This window comes from Myxine glutinosa, unplaced genomic scaffold (assembly GCF_964187855.1).
Source record: "Myxine glutinosa unplaced genomic scaffold, kmMyxGlut1.1 SCAFFOLD_3841, whole genome shotgun sequence".
NCBI classification, from domain to species: Eukaryota; Metazoa; Chordata; class Myxini; order Myxiniformes; family Myxinidae; genus Myxine; species Myxine glutinosa.
Genome location: NW_027619933.1, coordinates 15,848 through 24,135, shown reverse-complemented (window position 1 = coordinate 24,135; position 8,288 = coordinate 15,848). Strand labels below are relative to the sequence as shown.

Here is an 8,288-nt window from a genome sequence, read left to right as displayed (position 1 = left end):
TGCATTTTAAAGGCCATTTTCCCTGCTAGAGCGGGGGTTAGCCTTGCAGTCCCCATGACAATCTTCTCCATTTTGCCCTATTTTCTGCATCTCTCCTTGTTAACCCCCTTGCCCGCATTTCTTCTTCCACCATCTTTAGCCAAGTCTTTCTCGGTCTTCCCCGTCCTCTGCTTCCTTCTACATTCATTTCCATCACTCTTCTCAACCAGTCACTTTCATCCTTCCTCAACACATGACCAAACCATCTCAACCTGTTCCTCTTCACAGCATCAATCACAGGCTCTATTCCCATCATCTTTCGCAATTCATCATTTGTCTTCCTCTCTCTCACCGATACTCCGCACATCCGTCGAACCATTCGCATTTCCACCCTTTCCAACCTTCGTTGCTGCTCGACGTTCATTACCCATGTCTCGCTCCCATAAATCACAACACTTCTCACACATGCAGCATACACCTTTCCCTTCAGCTTCAACGACACTCCCCTCATCATCAGCACGCCACTCAGTTCCCGAAACTTCTTCCATGCACATCTCACTCGAGCAACCGTTGCCGAGTCTGACCCACCTTCTCCATTCAGCATGTCTCCGAGGTAGCAAAATGTTTTCACACCTTCCAGCTTCACGCCGTCTCCAAGATCCAACTCAACATTTCCTCCATCTGCAGCTCCCTCTGTGCACACCTTACATTTGAATGTAGCTGCCACACTGGTTAATGACCCTCTCAGACCACTACATTTTTGATGAACCCACTCAGCGCACATTGTACATTGAATGGAGTTCACTCCGACACCCTTCCTACACACAGCACAGGGCCACTTCCCAGTTCTTTCCACCTCACCACATGCTTTACCACTTGCCATCACCTTCGTCTTTCCGATATTCACCTTCAGACCTTTTGTCTCCATACATTCCTTCCACGTGTTCATCTTTTCCTTCAGTCCATCCATACTTTCCGCAATCAACACCAGATCATCTGCATACAACAACTCCCATGGTAAACCCTCCTTTACGTTCTGAGCCAGCACCTCCATCACAGCTACAAATAGTAGTGGACTTAGTACCGACCCCTGATGCACTCCCACCTTCACCTCAAACTCACCACTGTTCCCGTCCTTCGTCCTTACAGCTGTGCGGCTCTTTTGTACATTGCCATCACTACTCTGATCAACCATTCCTCCACTCCTAACATCCTCAATGCCCATGTCAATACTTTGCGTGGAACCCGATCGAATGCTTTCTCCAGATCAACAAACCCAAGAAACAACTTCTTCCTCTTCTCCATGTACTTCTCCTGCAACTGCCTCACAATGAAAAGCGCGTCTGTCGTTCCTCTTCCTGGCATGAATCCAAACTGCATTTCGTCGATCTTCACTTTCTTCCTTATCCTCCTCTACAACACCCTTTCCAATACCTTCATTCCATGCTCCAATAACTTTTTCGCTCGGTACGAGCCACACTCCAGAGGGTCACCTTTCCCCTTGTATAGAGGGACGAAGGTACTCAGTTCCCAATCCACTGGAATGCAGCCTTCTTTCACCACCAGATTACAGATCTCTGTCATTCTCTTCACACCCCAACTTCCTGCTGCCTTCAACATATCTCCCACAACTCCCGTCGGCCCTCCGGCTTTTCTACCCTTCATTGCTTTTATCGCTTCCTCAACTTCCTTCTCAGTTATCTTCTCTGCCGGTCCTAAAACTGGGTTACTCTCTATGTTGCCATCCCATTCATTCTCTGTATTCAACAGCATTTCCATATATCTTTTCCATCTTCCTTTATTTCCATCTGGGTCGACAACGATTTGTCCCACTTCATCCTTCAAGCAACTCACCCCCATCACATCACACCTCTCTTTCGCCATCTGCTTTGCAATCCTGAATACTGCTTTCTGACCCTCTTCCGAATCCAAGCGTTCTCCGAACATTTTCCTACATGCCTCCTGCGCCTTTGCTACCTCTTTCTTTGCAGCCTTCCTGGCTGCCTTATAACTTTCATGCTCTGCTGTTTCTGCTCCCGTACCCTTTGCCTTCTGCCACTCCTTGAACTTCTTCCTCTTCTCGTCAATCCTCTTTCCAACTTCATCATCCCACTTCCAAAATGTTACTTCCAAATGTGCCCTTGGTCCAAACAATCGGCCCTCCAACATGGCCGTCTCATTACTTCCGGCTGTTTCAAAAGAGAGGCTTCATCGGCTCTCCAGATTGTATTTTTCACTCCGTGGGCAGCTGCGACCGGGCATAAATTTGACGAACTGACTTGTTGCAAAGGTGGCATCCTTTGACGGTGCCACGTTGAAAGTCACCGGGGATGGGGGGTTCGGGTCCGGGTTCAGGCTGAAGGCTAGCCCAATAGGAGTGGTCGGCGTTTGCCCAATGATTATGGTTCAAAAATATCGTAAACGTATCGATTGCATACGTTTGATTTGACAATAATTGATTGTCCTTTCTACAGGGGAAGAAGAGGTGAACAATCCAACCCATCCCGACTTTGTCCCGTCACCGTTTCTGCAGCCAGCTGACACAAGTGGACGTGCCGACCAATCTGCCGAGAAGATGCAACGCTGCGGGGGAGCATCCAGGCGGTCAAGTGCTTGTGGTGAGTGTTCTTTGTCACAATTTTAAGGAATGCAGACACGGCACTATGGCTCAGATTAGGCAGTGGCTCAGATTAGCTACAATAATTATGGTAAATTAAAGTGACCTGAAAAAATAACTCTTAGATGCCATTTCCTGGCACTTCGAGGCACACTCTGCAATACAATATTATTATTGGGTTTGTTGGCATGTAGGTATATTAATAGTGCTTTGAATGTCACGAAACAAATGTCAGTGATTGTGACCTTGGCAATGTGGGTGTCGGTGGATTATAGTCAGATTATAATATTGCTTGGGTTTCAGGCCAATACGCAGCTACGTTGTCCCGAGGGCCGAACGGCCGAGGTCAATATTCCGCCCTCGGGACAGCATAACGCGCATTGGCCAAAAACTCGAACAATATTTCCATTCTTATTATGATGGATGAAGGCAATGGTAATGGCTCCAATAATCGCAGACAAGCCTAAACTGCGCCACTCCCTTGTGGGAGTAGGCCTACATGACATGTATATGTGGTCGTGCACAGGCCACGCCCACGCGTGGCCAATATTTAGGGTGAATGTTGTTCGTATGGCGGCCATAGGCCATATTTTAAAACTTCGTTGCACCCACCCCCACCTTGTGTAAACCGACATCCCCAATAATTTCATTAAGTGCACCCATTTGGACCACATTAGGAGGGTTGTCAAGTTGTCGCGGTGTGCGGGGGTTTACGACAATGCGATTAATGTCTGCCGGTGTCAGGGTCCAAACGCGTTTTCTTGAATTCTTAAAATCACACATCACTCTGCCAATAATGGACATAGAGGGTCGTGTGAGGTGTCAAAATGATCAGAGTACTTCCATACAATATGGAAGCTGCAACCCAGCTGTCGGTGACATCTGCGGTTACCTCTGGGTCAAGAAATCTGTAAAAATGGTGAAATGTATATTTTGTCTTACATTTTGATACATCATAAATTGTCTTCATAACACAGAGAATAACGAAGGTATTGGTTTAATGTGTACTCTAAAAGTTTCCCAGTACACTGTGCAAAATAATGATACCACACAAATATATCTGATATTAATATTTCTGAGTTTAATACCGCAAAACCGAAGTGTACCCCCTTATTTTCTTCATGGTATATGCAATATGCATACAACATAAGTTTGGATACAGTCGATGTGATATTGGCAATTACTTCAGGTATAACATCGAGATAAATATCATGATTTTCGCGACTGCATTGCACATTATCAAGACTAAAGAGACCTGAATTAAAGATGCCTTAGATTATTTTGGCCACCTGTGGAATAATACACACAAACACAAAAATACACCATAAATGTTTCATTTGGAGATACAAATGTGTTTCATAATACTAAATGTTTGTCCAACAAAATCAGAATTCACTTGAATGTCCATCATATTTTCTATTCAGTTGAATGCCCATCATGTTCATGATTTAACTGAGATGTCGAGCAAAATAAAAGTTCACTTGAATGTCCATCTTGGTAACTATCCATTTTAATGTCTATCATGTTCACAATTCACTTAAATGTCCACCATACGGTAATTACAATGCATCTGAAAGTCCATCGGTTAGTCGAATCATCTGCTTCTGAATCAGATGTCTCATCACCAGCCAGAGAGTTTGCCGGCTTTGTGCATCTTGGTCCGCATTTACATGCACCAATGCATGGAGACGGACATGCTTTTACACGAGCATCTTGACGATGCACAACTTCTCTGGCATCCACAGCTTATTAACTCGCGGCAGGCATCTGGTACAGGTACGAGGCTCATTAGCTTTGGTACTAACTTCGCGCCATCGATGTGCTATCCACATTCCTCTGGTGGAGGAAGGTCAGGATATGCCTGTCCTGCATGTGTCCAGATCAGGGCTCGATAGGTAGCTCGCATGATGTCAAATGTCAGGGCATCTTTTGTTGGCGGTCGGTAGTCATTTTCTGAATGTTGCCAAATGATATTTCAGGATAAATGATGCAACATTCCCTGAAATATTGTTGTCGTCCTTGTCTTCCTTTCAGGTTGGGCAAGAACAGTGCTGTGGTGAAGTAGCTTGAATGGAGGCCTGATCTCGATTACCTTCGGGGTGATTGATTCGTTTTGGCAGTGCCAGGACCGGTGATGTCCTGGCACCACCTTGCCTGGTGTTCATGCTCATCCACCGATGGAAATGGAAAAATGAAATCCACCTCATTCAGCGGTTTTATACATCATGAATACGTCGAACGTCGATGTTATGATTGTTGCTTGACGTGTGATTCTTGAACAGCGGTTGTTCAAAACATTTTCGTCTTCAAGAAGAATCGAGGAAAAAAGGCATTAACCGAACTGTTACCTTTTCGCTCCGTTACCTTCAAAGTTATAAATGCTTGGGCAATGGGCATTCCGCCCGCCCGCCCGTGTCCATTTTTCTTGTGCTCCCCCCATAGTGTTCCGTCTTCCCCAATATGGTCGCTCCATTGACGAAGGGTCATTTGTTACAGCCTTGTGAAATAGTTTTAAAGCTGCAGTCATTGCAAACAAAATAATTGTACCTTTAACATTTCCCAATGAGAGAGAGCAAAGATTATTCATGAAAAAAGAAATCATTTGTGCAGAGAATGATCAGTTTTTGTTTTTACTCGTATAATAACGTTCTCAGTGACGCAATGAATGTGACATGTGACATGTGACATGGATATGGATATCACCCCAGGTATTTTCTATATGTGGTGTTTGCATTTTGTGAAGAGCTTTACATGAATGAACGAATGAATGATCGAATGATCAATAAATTAGAATTTATTCGAGAATGCCTCCACATATAAAATGGCAAAAGGAAAAGTAGTGTTTCAGGTTATTGGATGAATGTGCAATTGAACGTGAAATAAATCAAAAAATGTAAAAATACTTTTGAGTTTTTTTTAAATTTAATGTTGTACTCAAAAGTGTGGATATATTGGCGAAGGAAGGGTGCTTGATTTATTTATATATACTAGCGTCCAGCGTGCGTGACTCGGCGCGCCCCGCGCGCTTCACCGCACGTCGTATCGGAGGGGTCGGCATCTTTGACCATTTCGGGGTGCTTTGGGTCTTCGGGATGTTTTGGGCCTTCGGGGTCTTTTGGGGTATTGGTGGCCTGAAGGGTCTTGGCGGAATTAACGCAATTAAGAGGGTTAATGTAGAGTGTGGTCATTTTATTTGAAGAAGAAGAAGAAGAAGACTTTTTTTTGTTTGTTTTGTTTTTTTATATACAGAATCGAGGCTCGTGAAAGAGCTAACATTTATCAAACAAAGTATATAAAAAGGGGACCGGTACACAAGATGGGGAGAGAAGGGGAGGAAGCACACAAACACAACATTTGAGAGCAGGGACATCGGGAGATGTGTGGGAGGGAGAGGGCTTGGGGGGAGGCAGGATCGGTATAAAATGCAAGGACACCAAGGACTTTCAGCAAAGAAGTTGGTATTTCAAAAAAGTGGATTTGGGGTGAAATTAGCGGGGGTAGAAAAGATCAAGGTTTTGGATTGGGGAAGATAAGAGATGGTGGCGAACAGCTGTTTTAAAGACCTGGAGGGAGGAGTGCGATTGAAGAGAGTGAGGGAGTTTGTTCCAGAGGCGGGACAAAAGAAGAATGAAGGAGTGAAGGTGAGCGGAGAGTCTTGATTTTGGCAGTTTAACCACAAGAGGGTTGCAGGCAGATCTTGTGCGACCTGTAGGAATATTTGGGGGACAGAGCACAGACAGGGCTGGGGGGTGAGGGGGCGGGCTACGCCGGAGATGAGTCGGTAGAAGACGGAAAGACCACCAACCTGCCTGCGGTGAGTAAGTGAAAGGCCCTCGGAGATGGCGTCATCGCGGGAGATTCCAATGATTCTGAACGCTTTGGTTTCAACAGCGTGAAGATGAGCTAGGTGTGAGGCAGGAGCACCGGCCCAGAGGGGAGAGCAATACTCCATTGAGCTGCGGACGAAAGCCTCGTATGTGGCGAGGAGCTCAGGTGTGCCAAGGAAGGACTTCGCACGACGGAGGATGCCCAGTCGGCGACTGGCTTTGGAGGCCGGCTTGGAAATGTGCTTTTTTTCCAGGAAAGATCATGGCACATAGTGAGACCCAACCCAAAAGCTTGAGTGACAGAACTTCTTGGAGAGGAATATTCAGAAAGTGGATGGGAGGGTTGTCCAGTCGGTCTTTTCGGAGAGACATCGTAAGAGTGTGAGATTTGTTTCGGATTGAAAGACACGTTCCACTTGTTTGCCCAGTCTGTGATTTTGTCCAGGTCTGCAGAGAGCGAGGAGGCTGCAGACTGCCGATCTGAGGGATGAGCAATGGAGCGGCACAACAGAGTGCAGTCGTCAGCAAAGAGTCAGAGAGATCATTGATGAAGACCAGAAAAAGCACAGGGCCCAGAACACTGCTTTGGGGAACTCCAGCCTGAACAGGAAGAGGAGGTGAGAGAAAGCCATTCAGGGCCACACGCTCACTACGACTAGAGAGGAAGTCCATGCGCCAGCCATGCGCGGATATTTCTATGGATACCAAAGGAGGAGAGTTTGGTGAGTGGAGCGGCGTGCCAGACCGTATCGAAGGCACGTCGTATGTCGAGGGAGACGCCTCTGATTTCCCGTTTGGCATTGAGGACCCCTCCCTCCCTCCATCCATTGTTGAGACAGCAGAAGCAGCATGTCCAGAGTGGAGTGACCTGGTCTGGAAGCAAATTGATGACCAGAGATCAAGCCATTGGAGAAGAGGAAACATTTCATATCCGAAGCAATGATGCATTCCAGGACTTTGCTGATAATAATTGGGAGAAGGCTGATTGGTCTGTAGTCGCTAGGATCTGTTTTTGTGCAAAGCGGTGATGTTGGCTGATTTCCAAGCAGATGGCAGTTGACCTTGAGCAAAAGAGAGGGTGAAGAGAACAGAGAGAGGGAGTGAAGGAGCGGAAGAACAGCATTTTCGGACCCGTGGGCTGATGCCGTCAGGTCCAGTTGCAGAATCGGAGTCGAGGGTTGACAGAAACTTTTCCACCTCGTCGGGCGGAAAGGACACGGAGCACCTGGGTACGACTGGGTACAGAGAGGGATGGGTGTGGCGCACAAGATTTAGAGGCAAACACAGAGTTGAGGCATTCAGCTTTTTCACGTGCGGAGGCAGCCGTGTAGCCGTTTGAGCTGAGGGGGGGGGGATGGAGGGGGAACAAACACCAGAAACAGATTTGACCAGACGCCACCAGGATTCGGAAGAGGGAGACAGACAAGACAGTTCGGTATTGAGAACGGAGAGATATTGTTTCCTGGCTCTCCTGAGGGTGGACACACACTTGTTTCGGGCTTTGTGAAAGGAAATGACATTTCCTTCCGTTGGATTTGCTTTCCAGGAGACGAAGGCAAGTTGTTTCTGGGCAACAGCCTCACCGCAACATTCCGTGCTGCACCATGGACGGGAGGAAGCGTACGACAACTGAAGACGACATGGCATAAATCTGTGCATGAGAGAGAGAGAGAGAGAGAGAGCAATTTACTTTGGAAGAATTCCCAGGATGATGTCAGTTGCTGTCAGAGGTGGTAGAGATGGGAGACCAGTCCAGATGATTGATGGCTGCTTGAAGACCGTGCCAGTTGGCCTGAGTGAAATGCCAGACTCGTCGACGCTGAGCAGAGCTCCCTGAGAATGGTCAGAGAGATGTCCACTTTAAC

General features: G+C 46.7%; 1 long non-coding RNA gene across 1 annotated transcript; it reads left to right on the top strand.

The window, feature by feature from the left end:
* The first annotated feature begins 1,955 nt into the window (after window positions 1–1,955).
* Window positions 1,956–5,498, top strand: LOC144889442 (uncharacterized). The gene is made up of 2 exons (XR_013621744.1): window positions 1,956–2,597; window positions 4,631–5,498. It is a non-coding gene; the product is annotated as an uncharacterized LOC144889442 (long non-coding RNA).
* The last annotated feature ends 2,790 nt before the right edge of the window (window positions 5,499–8,288 follow it).